The following is a 25,186-nucleotide window of genomic DNA, read 5'->3' on the forward strand; positions in this document are numbered from 1 at the left end:
GTAATCCAAGTGTTCTATTGAAAACACGGTCGTTTCCCACCTTTCATTAATCACCTTATTGTTATTCATGTCTTTGATTCACATGCTGTAGTAATTAAACACTTAGTCGCCATTATTATTTTGAGTACGCAATTTCTGTAAGAATGACTAAGAATAAAAATTCGATTGAATCTTTAATTTGCTCCTTTCGTAATGTTGTCACTCCTTATCGGACATGTTTCTAAGTCACATCCTACTCACAGAAGAACATCACTTGTAAGAAAGTATACAGGCAACATATTCTTTCTTTTGGTTTTGTTTTCTGAATTTTTAGAGACAGGTTTTCTCTCTCTAGTTTTGGCTGGCCTGAAGCTTACTATGTAGACCAGGCTAGCCTCAAACTTATAGATATCCATCTGTCTCTGCCTTCTGGATGTTTAGGATTGGAGGAGTTTACCACCACACAGAGTAACACATTTCTTGAATTTTTTTTTGTGTGTAAGAAATTACTTTACCTTCACTTTTGAAGGATTATTTACTAGATACAACATTACAGGGTGTTAGTTTTCTTTGCCTTTTTAGTGTGCTTCCTCCTCTTACAAGAACAGAAGTGAAAGGAAACTGGATTTACTTTTGGTCCATTTCCCCTGTAAGAAAGGCCTTTATTTTCCTGTGCTTCTTTCAATAATTTTCTTTTTCTTTAATTCTCTGTCATTTGGATATGGCATTCCCATACGCATATAATATTTGCAGTGTCCTCTGTGCTAGCTAGATATCATGTATTGATGTCTGGTACTCATTTTGGAAAGCTTTCAACCATTGTTATTTGAAATTCTTCCTGTTTCCTTTCTTTCAGGTATTCCCAGACCAAAGGTCTGCCTATGCTTTAATTGTCATATGGGTCTTCGATGTTCTGTTCCAGCTCGTCTACCATAAATTTGTCCTCTGTGTCCTGAAGGATCTAAGAATTACTGATACATGCTTTGTTTGGCTCCAATGCAGAGGATGAGAATGGCAACTCCTGTCATGTTTTGGATCTTTAATGTCCCCATAGGCCCTTATGGGAAAGCTTTATTCTCCAGGCTGTGGCACTCGTAGCAGATGATAGACCCTTTAAGAGGTAGAACCTGGTTTAAATATATTCGACCAAAGGGATATACTCCTGGAAGAGATAGTAGGAATGGAGCCTTGATCAATCATACATACTCTCTCTCCTCTCTCTGTCCCTCCATTTTTCCTTACTCTTTTTAGAAAGATGAGCAGGTTTTCCACCAACTACTCACCCGCGTGAGGACTCTGATGAAGAGGTGGAACCCACTGATCACAGAACGAAGTTTTTAGTATTGTGACCCAAAATAAATCTTACCTCCTTAAGTACATTGTTTCAAGGACTTTGTTTCAGTAACAGAAAGCTGACTAATGTAACTTTCAGCTGCATCATGTTTTGAATTATTGAAAAGGAAACTTTAAGTTTCTTCAGGCATTCAATATCTTCACCTATAAAATAAAGATAATAATAACCTAGAATGGTGGGTGGTGTAAATAAATTCTGTGCAATGAAATTATTGGAACAGAGCATGACATGTACTAAGTGATAATAAATATTACGAGGTCTGAACATAGGGAATGGACACGTTTTGCTCTTTTCTTTCAACCATTGAGCACACGAATGAGTATTTTTCATGAATACTTTTCACTCAAATGGCCTTTTGAAGTCTGGGCAAAACACTGGTAATCCCCATCGTACCACTTTCCTTTTGCTTCTGGAGTCATAGAAGTGTGCTTACTTGTGTGGTCTTTTGACTCTGAATCTCAAGCTAGCACAGATGTTGCCAAGAAATAGGGAGACAAGGAACTGTGGCTGGTTTCCATGTCATTCACCAGGGACAGGGGCCTGACAAATGATTGAAAACACATTGTAATGTTATTTTATCACAGATTCAGTAGAATATATAATATAGGTCTAGATTGAGGGTCAGATCCCTTGTATATGATAAAAGCTTCTTTCATTGTTTCTGTGGTAAGTCTTTGTGGGGCCATACTTTTTTTTTTCTTCTTCTTATTCTACTGAGCGCTTTCTGTCTTCTATAACATAGAGAACATTCTGTCCTCCTTACATATATGACCTGTCAATCCAGGAAATTGTGAAAGAGCTGGAATCACATCCAGAATTCTTTATCTTAAAGGATTCCATTATGTGAACAGAAACATTCTATTGTATTGGAAATCGTCTATTCTTACCAATATTAATCATTTTTTTTCCAGAATTGAACCAGAAATGATTAAGTTGAATATCCTCTCCTTTTTCTCTTACACTGTTACTTTTGTTCTAGTTTCCATTGAAATTTATTTCTCTTAATTTATCTAGTCTTTCTCATTATTCCCACTATGGGGAAAGTTGCCTATATTTGTAGAGTTTTGCTATTACAACTTTTGATCATTTTTTGAGATGCTTTCAAAATGATGGGCACATAATAAATAAACAAACACAATTTCTAGGGCTAATGTAATGACAGAAATGTTGAAGGCACTTGATGCAAAAGCCAGGTACTTTAGAACGAATATAAGGGTGGAGAGAAAGATATGGCTGCACAAACTTGTTCTCTTGACCTACACTTGCACACTGTGGCACCCATAACCCCTATCATAGAGAGACAGATAGACAGAGAGATATGACTATGTATACATGATTTAATAGATAGATATATAGATAGGTAGTCAGACAGATAGAAGAGTCACTCTGATTCCTACTCTCTTTAATGACAAACTTTTACCTGTCTATTTACCTTACAGTTCCTTCCCATGGTGGGTAACAAGACAGGTAAATAAGAAGGAAAGGATTTAGTGCTTAGTTTATATTCATCCTGTTACCTCAATTCCATGGCTTATGCTAGAAAATGCTCAGGATCATCAATTAAGCTTCAATGTCGATGGGAAGACAATATAGTAAGAAAAAAAAACCAGCAGAAAAGGGTATTAGGTGCAAGGTCTTAGCATGGAGGTTACCGCACTAAGGGGCAAGGCATAAAGATAGATTTCTTTACTATAAGGATTATGAATGGTTTCTAACATTTCCATTAGGAGCTCTTGAAGGGATATCCTTTGTGGTCACACATTTCAAAGTTATCTAATAAAACAGAAGAAGTCACATACTCTGAGGGAGTCCAAACATCACAAACAATCCTGAGGTGCTCCTGAGAGGTCTGGTTAGAATTATCTCAAAGGTTATCCAAAGACTTCTTTAATCCAGTGACTCATGAAGATCGACACCAGGACTCACTTATCGGCTTGTATTTCGTGATACATCGCACTATCTCCAATAGCATCATATGGTGTGTTTGAATGTCAAAGCTCTGTATTGAGAAACATATCATCCAGTTGTGTTCCCTTCTCCAGGCTTCATTCTGTCTCCTTCAAGATGTGAACTTTGGAACAACCCAAGAAACAATTGAGCATCCAGTCCCAAAGCGGCTTCTTGCCAGAAGTTCACAGATGTTGTATTGCATTGAGCTCATGATGGCTGGTGGCAATATCATGCTCTCCCTATTCTTTTCCTTGCATGTGCTTTCTCCCACTCTCTGTAGACTCTTCTCCTGCCTCACCTTTCTCACAGACACTACACCTCCAGACTGTCTCACAAATATCTCCTAACCAACCCTGTAAAATTCCCCTTGGTCACGTTATCCTCCACTTACAGTACTTGAGTATTACCCACTGTTTCTTGATAATAGAGCTCATTCATCTCATGTATGTAATTAAGATGTCACATAGGCTCCGAATTATAAAGCCACTATCCCTACACAGACATTTGAATCATCTGTGACTAAGTACCACTGTTGACAGTTGTTTGATCTTTTAGCGTCCCGTTGCTTCTCATTTCTTCCACACTATCGTGGTCAAGAGAAAGAACATCCTAAAATCTCACATGAAATACTGGCACCTCCTGGATCCCGACTCACCATCCTCCCTTGCAGCTGTAGATGTTTTGTGCCTCTCAAGTGTGTGGTGTCTCTCCAGTTAACCTTCTGTTTCATTTCAGGCAGCTGCCCTCAGTCAGCCTACAGTACTATTCCTCTCAACCCTGGAATGCCCATGCTGCTTCCTGCCTGAGGAGCTGGTCCATTCCTTCCCATCTCTTCACAAGTTGAGAGGTGGCTTAGTTCTGACCCTGAGCAGTTCTACCTTTAACAAAGTTCCTGCTTCTCTGAGAGATCTTCTTTTCAATGTTTACTATGCACAGGGAGGTTGTCCCTCTTTGTTAGTCACCTTTTTTGTTCCTCCTCTAGATTTTTGAAGCTCAAAATTGAGTATCAAAAGGAGGTGTTTTAATGAATGAATAAAAGATGGCTTGCACATTACATATTGAAATTTCTCATTTATCCATAATCACAAGTATAATGTTCCTAGTTCCATGACACAAAGAGAAGACAATTGAAAAATAAAGCTGATTGTCTAATCTAATGGACTAATTTTTTTTCCTTCTCCTCTTTTTCTCCTCTTCCTCTTCCTTATTCTCCTCCAGCTTTTTCTTCATTCCCCTTCTTCCTTTCCTTCTTCCTGGTTTATAAGAGTTTGAAGAGCTTAGGATACATTTCAGTTGGTAGACTGCTGGCTTAGCAAGCATGAGGTTTGGGGCTTAATCCCCAGCATCACATAAATTGGCATGTTAGGATGTACACGTAATCCCAGCACATAGATGAAAGCAGGTTAAGAAGTTCAAGATCATCTTTGTTTCCATAAAGAGATCAAGGCCAACCTGAGCTGTATGGAACTCTATATAAAAATAAACAAATAAATAAACTCAGGAGAAGAGGGCCAGTAGAATACATTCTATGTCCCTGTAGCATTATTTTTCATAAAATGTACATTATACTGTGTACCAATTTTATGTCCATGCATGTTGAAAAATGTCTAGCTTGCTCTGTTATCTTCTTTCAGGAAATAACACATTAAATATGAAAGTTACAATTATGATACAGTAATTGATATAGATATGATATAATATGACATAGATTTTCACAGTGAGCTCTGGTACTCATTTCACTAACCATGAATAGTGGGAATTGCAAAATATAATACATGCACAAATAATTGTCATGATTATATCGTACTATATATTTTTAGTAAGAATTTTTAAATTTGTATTTAATTTTTCAATTTGTGTGGTGATATGGGTATGCTGTGAGACATGTGGATATCAGAAAGCAACTGTTGTGAGTCATTTCTATCCTTTGAATATGGCATCTAAAGATTGAACTCAGGTCACCAGGATTCTGTGGTAAGTGACTTTACCCACTGTGCTTGCCACTGTGCTGGCAAGTTTTCTGCCAATTTGATTCAAGCTAGAGTCATTTGAGAGCACTGAGCATCAATTAAGAAACAACCTTCAACCCAAAATGTGTCCTGCCTACAAGATGTGCAGGGATAAAGATGGAGCAGAAAAGGAGGGCATGGCCAACCGATGACTGGCCCAAAGAGACCCATCTCATAGGCAAAAACCAACCCCTGACACTATTAATGATACTCTGTTATTCTTGCAGACTGAAGCCTAGCATAGCTGTCCTCTGAGAGGCCCCACTCAACAGCTAGCTGACTGAAACATGCAGTAAGCCACATCCAAACATTAGATGGAGCTTGGGAAGTCTTGGGGAATGGATTGAGGAATCCAAAGGGGATAGAAACTCCATAGAAAGACTAACAGAGTCAACTAACTTGGATCCTTTGGAACTCTCAGAGACTGAAACACCAACCAAAGACCATACATGTGCTGGACATAGGTACGTGCACATATATAGCAGATGTTCAGCTCATTCTTCATATGAGAACCCTATCGACTGGAGCAGGGACTATTCCCGAATCTGTGGCCTGACTGTGGTTTCCATTCTCCTAACTGGGCCACCTTCTCTGGTCGTGGTGGGAAAGGATGTGCCTAGTTCTGCACTGACTTGATGTGCTAGGGAAAGGGGTAATGGGGAAGGTGTTGCCCTTCTCAGAGAAGATGGGGAAGGGAAGGGGGCTGGAGAGGAGTTAGGAGGAGAGGAGGCTGATGTTGGGATGTAAAGTGAATGAATAAATAATTTAATGAAAAGAGAGGAAAGAAAGAGCATGCCTCCAAAGATCAGGCTAAAGGCAAGCCCTCAATGATCCATGGGGGAGGGCTGAGGTGATTTCGAGTGGTGGTCCTGGATTCTATGAGAAATCAGGCTGAGCAAGCCAGGAAAAGCAAGCCAGTTGGCAGCATCCCTTCATGGGCTCTGCATCGGCTCCTGCCTCCAGATTCCTGCCTTGTTTGAATTCCTGTTCTGACTTTCTTTGGTGATGAACAGTGATCTCAAAGTGTAAGCCCTAATACACCCTTGCCTCTCTAACTTGTTTTGGTCGGGGTGTTTCATCACAGCAATAGAAACCCTAAGCAAGACACCTACTGAGTCTCGGTCATATTGCAGACCAGGCAATATATTTTGCACATCTGTTAGACCACCCATCTTTATTCTGGTCAAAAAGTAGTACAAGGTCATTTCTTTTCCTTTGCTTTTGGGATGTAGCAAGGTCAATACGATTACAATTACAGGCTATTCATATCAAACCCACAAAATGTCTACATAAAATGCTCTATTAGGTTGCTTGGTTATCAAAAGTTCCAAATTTGAACATCATTATAGTTAATCAGTAAAATGAAAAGTCTGGAGTAGAACAAGGAACTAAGTTGAATTAAACTGCGGTCTTACAATAGACCAGTTTGACTCCAAGAAAACAATATGTCTCTTTTCACACAGATTTTTCTCCCTCCTTTAAACCTTTTAGCACACTAGGTTATCAAATATATTGCTTGACACACAGTCAATAATCACTAATATTTTCTATTATTTATTATTACAAAAACTTCAAACTAGATAAATAATAACTATTTCCTGATAGTCTCTCTAACAATCAGATGTTAACTACCTTAAAATGTTCTAGAAGTAACTGCTCAGTGTTGATTTCTTTCCTGAAGACAGAGTTTGTCCTTTGCTTCAAACCTCATCTCTAGCAATATCCATAACATATCAAAGCATATTAGCATAATATTAAATCAGTATTAAATATATTATAACACATTAGCATGTGTTAGCATATAATATATATTATATATAATAGATTCTATATAACATATATGCTATATATGTCCTAGTATAGGCTAATATATTATAATTATATATAACATAATATGCATAATTATGTGTATAATAAATATAATATATTGCATGTACTAATATATAATACACATCAGCCTGTATTTGCATATTAGCATAATATTAAATTAGTATTAAAAGTCAAAGCATATTAGCATATTCAAAGCAAGTAACCTAAAATATTAAAAAGTCATTGCTACCTCTATTCTCATCTCAAGACAACTCACCAGGAGTCTGTCAAATGCACATGGTATAATTCGATTTGCATACCAAAAACTCCCCTTGGTTTTAATGTGATTAATCAGTTATTTAGAATGTCTTGAGGATGTCAGATGTGGGTCCAAACTCCAGTCACATGGGGAGAAAAGTTTTCAGTCACTTGTTAAGTGGTTGAGCCAAAAAGATAGTAAATATTTATAGGTTTATTCCAGGGCACTGACTAACAGGGCCTGAATGGCCTCTGAGAGAAAATAAACAAGGGTCTCCCACAGTGTAAGCCTGGCCAGCTTCACTGCCAACTTCTCTTTCTGCTCTCCACAGGGATTATACCCTGATCATCTCCAACCACATTTTGATGGACCCGCTGTTAAGTTGTAACAAGTATTTTAGAGGGGACAAGAATTGTTTTCTTTCCCCTTGACCACATGTTTAGATTGGAGGAGCCTTGTGTTCATGCTGTCTTTTGCCTCTTGGTTTGCTTATCCCATCTCAATAGGCAGCCACAGTGTTTGCTTTTGATCATTAAGCATTTGAACATCATGCAAAACACTACAACAGAGAAGTATTCAAACAGTAGAGGATGTAAGTCTGTCCAAGAACTTCATTTGAAACCAAACATCTAACTTTGAGGAGAGGACATTGACAGATGATGCCTCTTAAGTTATTCAGGACTCACACAGTTTGATTTCCAGTTTAAATACTTCGTTGGTTATATTGATGTCATATCTTAGGGCTGAAGAGATGGCTTAGTGTGTAAAATGCTTACTGTGTGTACAGGAAGGTTTGAGTTTGGTTCCCTAGCAACCACATAAAAAGCCACATATAGTGACACATAATTGCATTTGTTCTGGAGAGTGGGGACAGGGGATCGAAGGTATTTCCTGGGCTTGTTCATTAGTGAGCTTCAGGTTCTATGAGAGAACCTGATGTAATGGAAGGTGCTGATTGGCAGAGGAAGGAACCCAACATTGACCTCTGATTTCCACAGAAGCATGGATGTATATGCACGCCTCCACACATGATCACACATATCACATATATAAACATAAAATTAAAAAGTTTTTAAATATGCCTCGACTTAGCTAGCCAAATGCTCTGTGGGTTTATTTTATTCTTTAAACGTTTACATGAGTCCTGATTAGCACTACCAACTTACAGCTGCCCATGATCTTAACGTTCACCATCTAGTCCAAACTGCTCCATCTTCAAAGTAGGAAACAGAGGATCAGGGAAGCTGCAAGAGACAGAACGAGCAGAGTTGGTAATAATATGTCAAGTTTTTCCAAGGGGAGATTACAGTTTCTAAGAGTTTTCATCTCAATAAACTTAATTTTTTTCATTTTAAATATTTGGACGGCTATTTTTGTAGCCCACAGAGGTCTTGAACTTGTTAAGTAGCCAAGGATGTCCTTCATTTTGTGCATTTCTTGCTTCTACCTCCCAAGGGCAGTGATTACAAGCTTTGGCCATGGTGCTCGGTGCAGTGCTACTAATCAACCCCATGGCTTTGTGTACATTAAACAAGCAACATAGTATCTGATCTACATCACTGGTCTATTTTTTAACTTCCTTTGAGAATCCATCAAAAATCTTGGAACCTCTTGAAAGAAAAACTCACACACGTATAAATTTACAACTAAATTAAGAGAGCCTACAACGGCTGGACCTTTAACTCCAGATTCATTTATGTGTAAATTTATCAGAACAGTAGATATTTTCATGTGTACTTTTCTTGCATATTTTCTTTGTTTTTTGGATTTGCATACATGTTTACAATGCAAGATGATCATATACCAACATTTCCTCTTCCAACTCTTCCCATATCCTTCTAACATGTCCCCTTCAAACTTAATATATTTTTGTTATTTCCTCTTTGATAGCTCACTAATTCCAATTAGTGCTGCCTATATGTGCACAGGTCTGGACTGTCCATGAAACATGGGAACCTACCAGTGGAACGCCTTCAGAAAACAATGATTTTCTCTGGGTAGCTATAACCTGTCAGTGTCTCTTTACCAAAGGGTAGGGGTAGGAGAGAACTTCCCTGTCTATATCAGAATTTTGACTGGCTTGATAATCATGTAATGTCCTGAAGATGCCATTTCCCATTTAGGGTCGAGCACTGAGTCTCTTATTCCCAAATCCTTCAAAATTATGTTTCCCTAGTGGCTGTGGCCCACCACAAAAAGAGAACTGTATCCAGTCAAGGTTGAGAGCAGTCAACTTTGTTTACATATGTGTATAAACATAAATGTTTAGAAATCAATTTGACAAAGTAACCATTTGAAAAAGCAATAGCAGGTTCTACCCTAGAGAACCTATAACTCCTACATGGGCTTTTGACCAGGATTAAACTAGCAGGTATGAAATTTCCTGATATTTCCTGGAACAGGCCTCAAATCCCATCAGAAGGCCATTAGGAACCCTGTAATAGTCGCACTGCTGTTGTTCTGTGACTATCCCTTTCCTGGCCAGCTAAGACTGTGGCATTCAGGGTTCAACATATCGTTTCTCCCCTGAAGACTTTATAATGCCTTCTGGCACAATAGAGGCGAGAATTTCTTGGTTGGTTGAGATGGGTTTCTCTATGTCCTGAGAACAAAGTATGTGGTGACTTCAGGAACAGGACCATACCATGTAGTTATACCACACCCTGAACTACAGATGCAGGAGTAGAGAGGAATTAACTGAGGAAAAGAAGACTTTCCTCAGCGACATCTGCTGGTAGCCTGCACCAGAAGCTATTGGCAGCTGAGCCAGGACAATAGCTTGAGTCTTCTGATCCAAGGCCAGCATGGGAGATGTAGAAAGACCAGGATTCTTAGAAAAGAAAAGGAAGAGAAGGAAAGAAGGAAGGAAGGAGGAAGACAGGGAGGAGGAAAACAGGAAGAAATGGAGGAACTTTCTGTCTGTTTCCACTGAAGATCGTTTTCTTCTCTTTCTTCCTGTAAAACAGAAGCCAAGGGACTTTATCCTGTATGTGACATTGTACTTTCTGTGCCCTGTGTGATAAGAATATCAGTCATTTGTTTCTTGTGTCCCCTTCCTATATAATGGTTAAAAGATTCACTTTCAAATTCTCTTTGTTACCTTATAATAAAAAAACATTTTATCAAATTGATCTTTGTTAAGTGTACGTATTTGTCTCCTGCAGACCAGGGGACGAAAGCACCTTAAACCCAGCAGCCCTGACTTCTGATATTTGCAGTTTCTTTCAATTATGTCTGGGCTTTCAGATTCCTGAAGGCTTCCTCTGCCTCTGAAACCCTGAAAATCCATACTTTGGCAAAAGTATCGGACTCCTGTGAGGAGTATTGAAGGCTATTGTGAGGAATAATCTTTCTTGGGGATTCCACAGTCAGTGTACATGGACTCTGAATGGGACATTGTGGTGTTTGGGGTCTTTCCAATTCAAGAAAGCCATTGGAGTTAAAGTCCGTTTTTAATGCTACCTCCTCCCTGTAAACTTAGTGTAGTGGCTTATAGACAGCTCACTGTGGAATTAGTGTTTGTATTGCTTAGAAAACGGGATGTTTCAGAGTTAATATAGCAGTTCTCAGGGCTAAGGCTAGATCTGCTTCATATAATCTACATGCATTCAGAATCATACTTTTCACACTCCCTTAGGACAATAACTCTTCTTACTTGATTTTAAAGTTAGCAGTAGTCAGGGTGTCTTGCTGTCATCTTACCCAACACATTTATTTCCCAGCGGTCGTTGACAGTGAATTCTTATACATTGAGTTCTTTCTTTCCCTTTAGTGAGAAAAAGCATCCATTAAAAATACCTATGTTCATATTTGTCTCTTCACAGCTATGCTGCCCCCAAATAATCAGTTCTTTGTCATATGAAAAGAAAGGCAGGGATAGCATGCCCTTGGCCCAATGCCTTCCTTTTCAAGGCAATGGCATAATCTCTAGAAGGAAGTCCTGGAATGGGTGGGAGGGAAGGAAGCTGAAGACTCAATAAAGAGCAGCCTATGTTTATCAGTTAGGATTTGTATCCTTCCAATATAATGATGCATAGCACTCCAGGCAGTTTCTAAAAGCCACAGTAATTTATTTTCAAGGACACACTGGTGGGCTGGGGTGTTTTACTCTTTGTACTGAGTCCATTCCTGAATCTACAGGTGACTTGGTATACACGGCTCACTGAGGTGAGGTTGAGAAATTCTACTGTAAGGCATAGGTCTGCATGGGCCCTGAAGGTGCTGGGAAGCATGTCCACTTGTCTGGGTCTTCTGGTACCACCACAAAAGCCTGAGAGGGCTGTCTGAACAACATCAGGGCTTTTGCAGTTCCTGCTTGTGTGGTGTCTAATGATATCCCCAAGGAAGGAAAAAAAAAGGCACAAGGCCATGCCAATGGGAAGCAATGGCTTTCTTCCAACCCGTGTTCAAGACTGAAGGGAAGTTTTTGAAACATTGTATCCATCGTACTTTCCTATGTTTAAATCCTGATTGAAGAAATTTCTGCCTTTTGCTGCAGTGACTGGATACAGTCTCTCAAATGAAATGGAATACTTGGCCCCACTGTGGAAGCTGGGCAAAGTGGGAGACTGCTTGATGGCATTGAGAAAGAACAAAGGGAACCAGGAGTGGATTGGGTCAAAATCCCAGAGTTGGAGAACTACCAAGCTGAGCGCTAATAATTATTAAGTTCCCAACGCTAATAACCCAGGGACTCCTGGAAGTCTTCCTGTGAAGGAGACACAGGGTAGAGATGAGCTCTTCAAACACATCTATTTCTTATAAATCATGTCTCAGGTAGAAGGTAATAGAACTTCGGAAATTTGAGCCTGAAATTCTATACCTAAGGTTTCTTGGCAGTTTTGTTCATATGCACCTAAGGGGAGCAATAGATTCCTGGGGGGGGGGTTGTCAGAAGGAGGCTGAAGTGCTGGAAAGATCTGACAACAAGCTCCGAGTATGCCAAAGCAGAAAACCTGCTTACATACTTAAAGTCTTCCACTGAATCCCCTGGTAGACAACTAGGAAAGTCCATGGAGAATCAAAAATTAAGCAGTCTGTTTCTAGGTGGTCCGGGGGTTTAGGATGACATCCAAACATCCAAACAATAATTAGCTTATCAGTAAATGAGGAAGTGCTTAGTGGCCGGGATGTGGTTCAGGATGCAAGGTCTGCCTAACATGATCAAGGCCCTTGGGAAAAAAGAGAGACTAGAACGGAACAAGGAGATGGAAACCAGGGAGAGAAGAAAGGAAAAAAATACTAAAACGAATAATGTATTGTGCACAAATACGCTAAGAATGGACAGCAAATGAAATCAACGAAAGGATTCTCGGGGTGCAATAGTAAAATTGACAGCAGACAACAGTGAAAAGAAATGGTACCGAAAACCAATCAAGTCCAATTTGACTTTTAAAATACCAATGAATTATATAACCATGTAATTACACTTTTTAAGAAAAAAAATTACATCATGTTTATGCAAATCTTATGCATGCATAATCAAATTTAAATCAGGTGAGACAAACAGTCTTGGGAGTTTCAGCCCATTCTCAGCTGGCCCTGAAGCACTGAGTGTGTTACCCAATGCATCATGGCGGGTGGGTGTGAAGGAAGGGTCTGTTCACCTCATGGAAGCTGGGAAGCAAAAGAAAGGGATATGGGAAAAGACATGGGACTGGGATTGGATGTCCATTTCAAGTGCCTGCTATTGATAATGTAACTCACTCTCATGGATCCCACCTCCGAATAGCATCATGACTTGGGAGCCATGCCTTACCACATAGGTCACCAGGAACTATTTAGATCCAACGTGTGGCAGACACTGCCAATATGTCTTTCAAAGATGTGACCAACTTACCTGCCTCTCGTGGGTGTGCCACTGGCATTCCTCCACCACAGCTGGCACCTGCTGCTGGACCCATTCTAGCTACCATGAGAGGCAAGTGGTGAATTTGCATTGAAATGACCACTTGCTTTACCTTGATGAGTCCCCCAAGTACTTTGGGGACCCCATTCCCATGAGCATCCTCTTATGTGGAAGGGACGTTTAAATCCTTTTTCTATCTGATTCTATGTTCTTATTTCTTTGTCAGTCTTCCCAGGATGTAGATGTGTTTCTGTGCATGCATGTGGAGAACAGAGTAGTGTATTGGATACCATCCTCCCCTATAGATCTATTTCTTGATTGATCATAGTCTGAACGTGAAGACTTGGTCTGCTACTTAGGCATAACTGGGATTACCGATGAGTGTGGATGATGTCTGAATCCCCCAGGTAATCCCCAGATACAGATGAATTCAGGTGATGGCAATGACCTTTGCATGGAAAGGAAATCCATGACAAGTGCCAGGAACAAGTAGTGCACTGAGGTCTTCCTATAATGAGTTGGTCATGGAATTAAAGGGATTGTGTTTTTACCCTCAGCATCCTACCATCCTTTAAAGTCAAGGGAATCATGAATGGATGCCTGGATTGTTCATGTACCTTTAAGAGAAACAGGTCACACTTTTGTCTGGCTTTGACGAGCCACTGAGTGGCAGAGTTTCCTTGTGTCCATTTTCTAAAGAACACCAAGGACAGTCAATGCTGTAGATACTCTGCATGTGTTGGAATGAAACAAATCCGGAAGGTCTGGGTGCTGAAGGTGGTGAATACACTCAGAATTCTGATCACACATCTTGCTCTTAGGAAAGATGATATATTCAATTTCTCTCCACTTCAAATCTAATATTGTATTCATCTGGCACAAAGGAAAAAGACTGGGCAATACCTCGGCTGGCAGTCAGTTTAGGCATGTGACTCAGACACCCTCCTTTTGCTTGGCTGCCAAACGACATGGAGTTTATATTTCTTCGCCAGTCGTATAGGATATTTGCTATCCAGATCTAACACCTAACTGCTAATTAGCCTTTGGCTTCCATTTTCACCCTAAAACATCGAGAACTCGGACAGAAGGCTTTGGGTCTTGGTTCTTACGCAGACTGTACTCACAGAACAATATTCTCTCTTTGCTGTCTGGTCTATTAGCTATTCTGGATATCTGTGTGTAAGTACGAATGCTAAACACTCAGACTTAGGTTCCTGTCTCCTGTCACAGCACCAGGAGTGAGAGAGTGGCTAGTTGGACTGTGTGGAAGCCTTTTGACTTGGCCTTGTTTATTTGTCAACATAAGAGAACTCAGACCAAGCTGAGTGAAGAACTGAACGTAGACCATTTTATAGAACTCTTCTCTGCCTATCATTTAGGACTACAACAGATCAGAAGGAATTCTACTAGCAACCACTATGAGGGTTCAATCAATTTCTATTTTAAGGCTCAGGCAGCCGATGCCAGCATAATATTATTGATTCCTTGGTTGTCTAAGGCCAGGACCCACTGCTGTGTGGTAGTGGGTTTTGATGAATTTCTACATTGCGGTCTTCAACATAAATAACTCCTAGCAGAACAACAGGAAAATGACATCGGGTAGTATGTGGGTTACAAACCAAGTAGTTCTGCAGGCTCTTGATAATTTGCCATGAAATTCTCGTTTAGCAAAACCTGGAAGCAGGCTCGAGGTGCAGCCTGCATTTTGTATTTGCCAGAGAAAGAAAGGTCTGGTATCTCTGCCTTTTCTTCCCGGATTTCCCATCTGGGAAATGAATCCCATGGTTGTCTGTGACTGGTTGTTGTAAGACATTCTGCTCTTTCAATTCAGACTTCCATCTTAACCCTGGAACTCACTGGCTACAGAAATGCTCTTAAACATGTTTTCTTCTCGTACCTCTGGACCGCGACCAGACCATTAGGCCATTCCCAGTGCAAAATATGATTGAGAAACAGTTGTTTGAGAGGTAAGGGATACTGTGTCATGCCATGCCAGGTAGCTGTCATATATATATAGATATATATAGATATAGACAGGGACTCAGTCATGTAACAATTTTCTGAGGTCTTACTGGTTTGAAAACATGCTATGGGTTATGAGAAACACAATAAAAATGTTAATATGTAATTGGCAATTCACAGTGAAAGGAATCTAGAATGCACTGCTTCTTGGTATGTCATGGTCTCCACTTAGCTAGTTTATTTCCTTGTATTTTTCTTGGAGGCAGGCTGGAGGGCATCAATCCACTACTAATATTTCCTTAGGATGGAGCTGACCTTCTCTTGCTAATAGTCTTACCTCTCTTTACCTGTCCAGTAATTTACAAACTGAATCCAAGACAAAGTAAGGAAAGCAAATCAAGGACTCAGAAATCAGTGGATGCAGGAGTTACTAGTATGTAACTCCATGCAAAATGAGCATCAGTGACATTTTACAAACCGAGGCAAAGACAAAGTCATGCACAGATGCATGCATACACCATTAAAATTCTTATGGATGAAGACCGTCTGTATTCTGCCGATTCTCAGAGCAACACTATTCTCCTACAGATAAAGAAGCTCAAGTTGCAGCTACTTTTTCTTCAAACACATGCAGGTTCTGGGATTTATTATATAATATAAAATATAATAACATATAAATAAATGAATACTCTATATATTATATATAATTTTAATTATATATTATATAATATTTATAATATAAATTGTTGTGTATGTTGCAGTTTTAAGTTTTTGCCTTGTACCTACTGTCACTTATTTCTGCTTTCTAAATTATTCAAAGAAAAGAGATTGTGTTATTCTACATTTTGTGCTTTTTCTTTTATTTTTGTTTTTGTCTGGGTGACCTTGAGTAAAGCAGGGCTCTCTGTCTGGCTTCTCATCTCTTTCCCCTGGCCAGCAGGACAGTGTCAGCCGTCCCAAGTGGTGTGTGATTCTCCCTTTTACTCAATTCTTATCTGTTTCTGGGAAGCCTTGAAAATATTCCATTTTTCCTTCACTCTAAAATGTACACAGTATCCCAGCCCAGAGGAATTTGTACAAATCATGTGTTCTTCAGGGGATTTCGAGCTGGTACACTCTGGGAAGCCTGTCTCGCTCTGCTTTGTGTCATCCCGTTCTCATATACAATAGTAAATTTATGCTTATTTTAAAGGCTATCTGCCTTTGTAACTCACTTCTACAAGAGAAGCAAAATACCCTTTAATGGATACAGAACATTAAATGCATAGAGAACTTGTTCTTGATCTCCGGGGAACTTTTAGGATGTCTGGGTTTCAAAACTGATGATTTGATTCAGTAGACACAGTGTTTGCTTAGCCCAGCTCAGCATCCAAATAAAGTCACTGGCATGGTGATACCCATTAGCAACCCTAGCAGTGAGGTAGACCCTGAGATGGTGGTGGTGTGAGGAATAGATCGAGTGGTCTGCTGCCCGCTGCCCAGTCATTCAGTTAAGTCAGTGAGCTGCAAAAAGACAAAAAAGAAAGGTTAGTATCACAAGACCCTCCAAGTAACCTGTATCCCTACAGTCTTCCTGAAGCGTATATACCATTGAGGTAAACACAGCAGGCAAGGGCTTCCTGTGGTTTTCCCATCAGTTCTCCTGGGAAGGTATTTCTCAATAGTTGGACCTCAGGACAATGGACTGAGATAAAATTCAAAGTTTGTGAGTTGGATATTTTCCAAAGTGTTTTTAAAATATTTTTGAAAGACTGCTAAGGACATCTCTTGGTGATCTGAATTTTTTTAACTCTCATTTTGCCAATAGATTCACATTTTCACTATTTCATAATTTTTATTAGGATAGGAATCAGTTAGCTAATCAGTTACTATCTGTTGCTAAGAAACTAGGATTTAGCCAAATGGTTCATCCCAGAAATGATGCAGGGGAGGAAAATGTTCTCATTCTCATCCAATTTCTACTAAAATGTGAAGTATCTGGTAATTGTGCATATCCTCATTTTACTTCACTTTGCAAAGGTATTTGGAAGTGTTTTTTTTTTTTGGGGGGGGGACTCTATTTTAACACTGTATGAACCAGACTTTAGAAATCCCATTGGCTGGGTTTCAGTACTATGATTGCACTATTCATGTAATGAGGTCAATTGTGTAGGAAAGTCTGAACTTCAAGTTGGTGAACCAGACAGGAAGACGTGTTAGTTCCAAATTCATTCAAGTACTAAAGGTATTTTTAAATATTTTGAATTCAAAGAGTTGGTGTTAAAACCTGTAATCCTAGTTGCCTACAGGGTCTGTCTTTTGTAGAAATTTTAAGTTTAGATAACAGCTTTGGAGGACCTTATTAAAACAGGATGAGGGGCTGAGGAAATAGTTATTTGATAGTTATGAAAAATAAAGTAGACTGTCCACATCCAAAAAAGAAAATCTTACCTTCCAGATTTTAGCACAGGGGAGAAAAGATTCAAGTTATCTCACGACCCCAAAAGATAGGAGAAACCATCCCATGTCACACTCACTGTTCTGTCACTTTGACTACAAAGCTAATCAGATCCCCAAATCCCAACATCACCAGCAGTGCTCGTGGCTTACCAACTTCAACACAGATAAATGGCCCCATTAACGTCAGGGCAGTTGTGTTTGTCCGGGGAATAGACGTCTGTATTTTAAATTGCATTATCCAGCTTATCCAAGGGATAAGAAATGTTTACTTTCACAGATTCCAGGCTTCTGAGCTGAGTTAAACAGGACAAGTTTAAAGGCAGGGGCTCAGAGAAGTACATGGCACGTTGACAGCCCTGCTGTGACCTGCAGAGACTGAGTTAGGAAAAGCCAAGTTTATCTCAGAGCTCCCGGGCTGAGAGCTGGGGGCTCTCAGGCCTTCCTGCTACCTGTGCCCTCTGGTATAAGATGGGCAGTTAGAGTAAGTGGAAATACCCTGCAAGGAATTTGGCCTTGGATGAGTGTTCTCAAATGTATATGTAAGGAAGGCTCAATACCCTTCAAAGGCTGAGAAGTGAGTAAGACAGCAGGGGAGGCAGCAAGTGTGGCCTCCTTCCATTTCTCTTCAGACTCAGGTAGGGCTCAGCCTTCAAGAACAAACCTGCACTCTTGTCTAGCCTCTTATTGTTGATTTTATGTGCTACTTAGAGATAAAGTACTTCTTCCTCTCTAGATGGAGGTAAAGTAGAGACAGAATAAGAGAAAGAGAACACAGAAGCACAAGTTAACTCCCCTTCCAACCTTCCTTCAGTCAGGCTTACCCAGACTTGGAGACGATAAGCTTAGAGCGTGTGGATTGCTGCCACCTGCTGTACTCTCTGTTGGTAGCAAGCAGAGGACCCTGGCTCCCCAGAGAGAAAGCGGAGGGGGAAATGAAGGTGTCAGAAAGGCTGTCCTAGGTGCCACAGCTTTCTGTCACATAGGAAATCCTCAGTATTGTACTTGTAGATTTCAACCACCTAGTCACCATTGTAAATGGACCGATGCCATGGTTTGGGGACTTAATTTTTTTTCCTTCATACTGTGATTTTCTTTCATTTTACATTTCTTTTATTTACATTTGTGGACAGGAGAGACAAATTAGTTTTAAGCAATTTAAGTTGTCCAAATGCCTGACGGTCTAGTACAAATGCTCTGTCAAATAATGTAAACCATACCTGGTGTTTGAGATGGAGACATATATATATACCTAAAGATGATGAAGACATCTCTAAGACATGGTCACAGTATTTTCCCTTCCTTCTAATGGCCTGATTCCTTCATTTTCAGTCTTGTTCTGACTTTTTCAGTGTATCTATTCCTGTTGGATGTGTTCACTTTCAGAAGTCCCTTATAATGTCACATCTAGTACCAACCCTCAAACAAAACGAGTAAGGTTCACTTGGGGCTCAATTAGTTTTTGATTTAGAAGCTGTCTTCCTTGAACATCCCAGAACCAGGGGTTAAAACATGATCTGCTTCTGGCCTTTGAAAAATTTAGCTTGGCCCTGATTTTCTTTTCTAGTCCATTGCTTCTTTGTTCTCCTGCCTGCCGAGTTTTGTAGTTCGAAGGGAAGTCTTGGCTTTACCTCCCCTGATTGTTGGCTACAGAAATGGATCAAGGTTGAGCATGAGTCCACTGCACTGGCAACACAGCTCACTTTTTGTCTTCCATTCACTTGTCGTTCTGATAGTGATGGCTCTCCTAGGGGCTTGCATAGCAGGCTATTAATTTTGCCCTTCTACTTGTGTTTCTCTAGAGAGTACAGGATAGGTTCAAGAGTGTAGCCATGTTCAGTAACTTTTGAAATAGAGATTTATAGGACTTTTATTGTTGGGCACACATCCTCTGGCCACATATCCAGGATCTAGTAATAGATTCCTCAAAGACATCTTATCTTTAGCTGTTGATCTAGTGATGATATTGTTCTGCTGTTCAGTCTACATGAGCTGGCATGACATATTTTTCCCTTCGTATAGCTACCATAAATCTATATTTAAAAATTCACTTAGTATCTTGCCGATATCAAGAAAATAAAGGACGAAATACCTGTAACTTTATGAAAATTAATAACTTTGTGAATTCTAATGATACCAAGAAGTGGACGAGAATATTGTGTCATGACCTATAACCTCCTGTGTTCTGCCCATCCACTAATAATGAGGCATGCACCATAAGCCCAGATCTGCATGTTTGAATGTACTCAATATGAAACTTTAGAATACTCGTTCAGAGTGTATATTGGGCCTCTGCTTGTTCTGAAAATGCTTTAAAAAAGTGCAGGGAGGAATGGTAGGGAGAGGATGCTAAGGTGAAATCACCAGCATTGACTTAATATGTGAGAACACTGCCATCTACCAGTTTAATGAGGTCCTCATCCTTTCGTGTTCTCACTGTTCGTTACTTAGATTTTCACTGTGGGTCCAGAGCTAATGAGTATTTTGTTTATAGATCTCTCACACATTTAGACTGTATGTGAGAGAGTAAGAGGAAGGGGCGGGGGGGTCATTGTTATAAGTTTCTAGGTCTTTTTGCCTCATTACTTAGCAAATATTTAATAAGTATTCAATAAATAACTCAATTACTAGGCTTCTGATCTCAAGCAAGATGGCCAGAAAAGACTTAAACATTGTGAATAGTGAGAAAGGATAGGCAAGAGTTATGCTAAAAACTAGGGTATAGTCTTGCGTTGACTGGAATCCAAAGTAGAATCTATGTCTCTTCACCCTTTGTCTTAGAATCACTGAATCCTTGGGCAAAAAAATAATCTAGTCTAATGTCTCCTTGTTGCTGAGAAAGGAAGGAAGTGGTCAAGTGATCCATTATTTCCCAAATTCCAAATATTACTGCTTCATGCTTCTTTTCTGTGAAGGTTGAAAGGTAAGTAAAAAGGTAAGTAAAAGCTGTATGCTTATAGTGCTTTTTAAGTTCTTGCCTTGATTTATTGTTTATGTGCATGTAGAGTGTGATAACAAATGAACATTAATTATGTTGGAGTGTTTAATTAAAATAGTGCTATTTATTATAATACCACTCGATGCCAGCTATAAAGAGATATAAACATGGTATAATAATAAATAATAATAGTAATAGAAGAAGACAAAAAAGAAGATGATGAAGCAGAGGCAGGGGCAGGGGCAGGGGAGGGGAAGGGGAAGTGGAAGGGGAAGGAGAAGGAGAAGGAGAAGGAGAAGAAAAAGAAATTTCTCTTTATTGGTAGTTTACATCTTACCATGTGCCAGGTATTATACCTGTGCTTACCATGTGCTGTCTAAGTATTATACATGTATTTATTTAGTCACCCTAAAAAATACTCTGATACATACACATGAGAAAACTGGGGCACACAATGGTTGGCCAGGATCACAACATAGTAAAACTCAAGATGATGAATTGGTCCAAACAATCTGACTTAGGATCCCAAATAATTGTCTACCACACTGTTTTCTGTCTTGGCTCAGACATAGTCCTTGCCATATAAATGGAAAAGCTGCCATGTAGTCATGACACTACAGTACGGGCAACAGGCCCTGAAATTTGGCTGTGAGAAGCCAAAAGAACGAACAGGTGGACAACATTCATCAGTCTTCTAACAGAAGCCAGGCACTGTGAGGGAATTATGTATGCACTTTTGCTAATAAAACACAGAACGACAAGACCTATCCCTTGACTACTCCTACTGGAAGCCCTTTCTGTCTTCTTCTATGTCCTTTTCTATTTAACCATTGGTGATGTAGGATACATCTCTAAATCCTGCAGGAAATGTAATAGATCCATGGGACTTACACATTTCTCACTCTCTGTCATACAGACTCAAGATCATTGGTGAGGCGCTCTAATGCCTGGAAAGAAGTAGGAGTTTGGAGTATTTCCATATCCTAGCAAATTACAAATTCATCAACTGAGATATACAGATAAATTGTATTCATTTTTATTCCCGTGACTACAAGTTTATTTTCTTGAGATTTTACCATCCGTAATTTTTGGCTAAACAATTGATTACATGATATCTAGGCTAAAGAGTAAATCAGCACAGGGATGAACATAATTATTACTATTACATGTTACCATCTGTACTAGATTTTTATTTTGCAGGGCCCTTCACAGACATCAAATCTTTAGATATTCAAGCATATGTTAAATGGTACAGTGTTTACATGTTCTGACACATTCCATCTGAGTTAGGTTTCTATTTCTGTGATAAAACAGCATGACCCAAAGCAACATGGGGACAGAGGGTGACTTTGCAGAAACTACACTGTTGGAGAAAACTGCTTCTTCCTCTCCTAGTTGTTTATAGCTCCTTGGCTAGGAGTGCAACTTCATATCCAACTCTCTTCTCCATCCTGAGACTTGGTCTGACTTGCATGTACACAAGTCTTGTGCATCTTGTACCAACCACTGTGGGTTTGCAAGTGCAGCTGTCCTGCTGTGTCCAGGGGACTTGGTTTCTGTGTATGTACTTCTCGCTCTAACTCTCTTTCAGCTCTTTTATTCCCCAATGATCCTTGAGCCTTGAGAAGAGGGGCTGTGGTATACATGTCTTCCTGATTGCCAATAAAAATAGCTCTTCAAAATTAAAATGAAGTAAAAAGTAAAATAAACATTCATAGAACAAGTACGCATACTCTCTATGTTCTTTGGTGAATATTTTAAAGTATCTTCTATGACTTGTTATTGTTTATCCATATGTCTATTCACCTGTTAAAACTTTATTGCTTAATTAGACTATTTTTTGTTGCTATCATAAAACAAAAATAATAAGAAATATGTTTCTATCTAGAAGCAGACCAAAGAATGATAACTTTAATCCAACTTCACAATTTTATAGAAACTATCATTAACAATTAAAGCATGTTACAACAGAAGTTAACTATATTACCAAACTAAAGTTTGGCAAACAAAGCACAATGCAAACATGTGTCTTGGTTTTCTAATTTTAAAATAAAACTAATTAATGACATATTCTATATTCTATAAATATTACTTCCAAAAAAAAGTAAATTTGTGTGAGCTGAAAATACCATCTTCCAAATGACATATTTTGACACTTATGTAATTCAAATATTGGATGAACATATCTTTCGGGAAAGTCTTCCTTTGCCAATGTTCAAGTCCAAAGGACCTTTCTGTTCAGTGATTTACCTACTATAACTGGTTGAAATGAATTCAGTTAATGAAAATACCAAAGGTCATCCTGTTAAGGCATGATTGACCACAACAGTTCTCAGTATTCCATATGCTTCCTTCAGTCTTTGTATCCTAACAATATCTTTTGGGTCAAGCATCCAAAAGACTGTTTCATCCTAGTTAAAATTCTCTGTGCACATACTGTCTGTGCACTGTGCTTCTATGCAAACTCTGCCCATTCAGTGAGAGCCTCTAGGATCCAAGCTCCTTTTCTAGCTGGTTTCAAGCTCTCGAATCCATTCCTTCTCATCACAGGACTACTAGGACAAACCCTTGCTTATTGGCCTTGATCCTTCAAAAGTCTCTGTCACAGCAAAGTGCAATCAATCTCTGTTCCTTCTAAGATGCCATCCCAGCTCTCCACCTCCTCCTTTTCAGATCTCCTTCAAAGGAGACTTACTTAGTTGCAGTAGAAACGGTACGGAGCACTGAATCATTTGTGGAAAGATGCTTATGATGTCTTTTTAGTCTTAGACACTGTTTTTTTAATGGGGTAACAACAGAATGAGAAGTCTCTATTCCACTGTTGACCTTGCTTTCTTCCAAAAGGAAAGTTTATATGGAGAGTGTAAACAATGGCTAATATGACTTCTGGGGTGAGAAAATGTAATGAGGAGGCTACGGCAGTGGGGCTGAGGGAACACTCTGGACTATGAGAGGCTCCATGTTTGAGGCATGTGTCCTTTCAGTGGGGTGATGAGAAAATTGCAGCTGTGGGAACTTTTATGAACTGCAAACTGTTGGTTTGTCCATGTCTCATTTGTTCTGTTGAGGTGATAGCTATTGGTAGGCAGATCTTGGAGAAATAAGGAGGGCATCAGGTCATAGAGAGAGGGTTTGCCATAGATAATAGCATGGTCCTATTCCACAGTGCTGGAGGAAAGAAGACTATGGGTTCTGACTCCAGTGCCTAATAGAATTGTGTAACGTTAACAGGCAAGGCATTCTAGGCAAAGCATAAACTTCAGCCAACACCTAAGAGTAAGGGGATTTTCTGGGAAATGGATTATTTCTCAGCTGAGGGTATGGGGGAACTAAATATTTGGGAGGTATAGGAAGGTGTAACTCTGAGGAAAGAGGACTCAAAAGGGTAAAAGTCATTTGTGAAGGAGCGGCTGCTGTTTTGGGTCACAGACACCAGTGGGTGATGAGTGGAGTTTGGGTTCAGCAATGGCAAACTGTTCTAAGTACCACAAACTAACCATCTGTGCCACTGGGGTGTGGGGAGGTTTAAACCACGGTGAGCAAATGGCCAGAGATGGGGATGGAGATTCCATAGAGAGAAAGAAGGAGAATGAGTCAAACAGATAGGAAGTATCATTCAGACATAGGGCATCACCAATGGAGACATTTAAGTAGCAACTGAATAACAGCATAGCAGCAGTAGTGCTTCCTGAATGGCTTGCACTAGAGAGCTCATGACCGTGAACTCATTCACACTGCCCAACAGCTCTCTGTCAGGAGCCACAGATGCTCTCACTTCTCAGGAGAAACTGCTGTGTGAGCTGTTAACACAGGTGTTCATGTCACTAAGATAGAGTGTGTCTGGTGCTATTTTACAAAATGAAAGGTAACCTGAGGCGTGACAATAAGAGGCAGGGAAAAGTAGAGAAAATATTACTGGGCTATATGTAAAGGACATGGGCACAAATACCGGGATGGAGGAGAATCGTGTAAATGGGTCTTCAAAATCATCAAGAATGATAAGAGAAGTCAGAGCAGTGAAAGAAGCTGAGGAGAGCAGGCAGGTGAAAAGCGTAGAAATGGTTTGATTTTGGTGTGCTGGTGTGCAGTAGGGCGAATAAAAATAATAGTTATTTACTGGAAGTTTTAAAAAGTAGGAGAAAATTGGGAAATTTTCATCATAATGAAATGACAAAAGTTCCAAGGGATAAATAGGTCTCACCTGATTCCTGGGGTGGACGGAGGGGTCCTTTTCAAAGGAGAAAGAAAGAGAGCAGAGGAAATGGCAGGATCTGTGTGAAGGGGGGACCGGAAGAAGGGGGTGCTATTGGGATATAAAGGGGATAAATACATAAATCAATGAAAAAATGTTTCACTTGATTTGAACAATACACAATATGTGTATCTGCCATATGGTATTCTAAGCACACACACACACACACACACACACACACACACACACACACACACAATTTTTGTGTGCATATACCACACTCTTACACATACATATTCAACTGTTAGGTGCTTACATGTGTGTCAATTAAAAATATTTTTAAAAGGTCACAAGTCAGGATGCAAGTAAAGTGTAGGCCTTAAAAATTTTGAAAAGCCAGCCAAAATTTGATATTTGCTGATATTGATAGTAACTAACTGGAATGCTGAC

Source organism: Rattus rattus, chromosome 10 (assembly GCF_011064425.1).
Source record: "Rattus rattus isolate New Zealand chromosome 10, Rrattus_CSIRO_v1, whole genome shotgun sequence".
Lineage (NCBI taxonomy): Eukaryota > Metazoa > Chordata > Mammalia > Rodentia > Muridae > Rattus > Rattus rattus.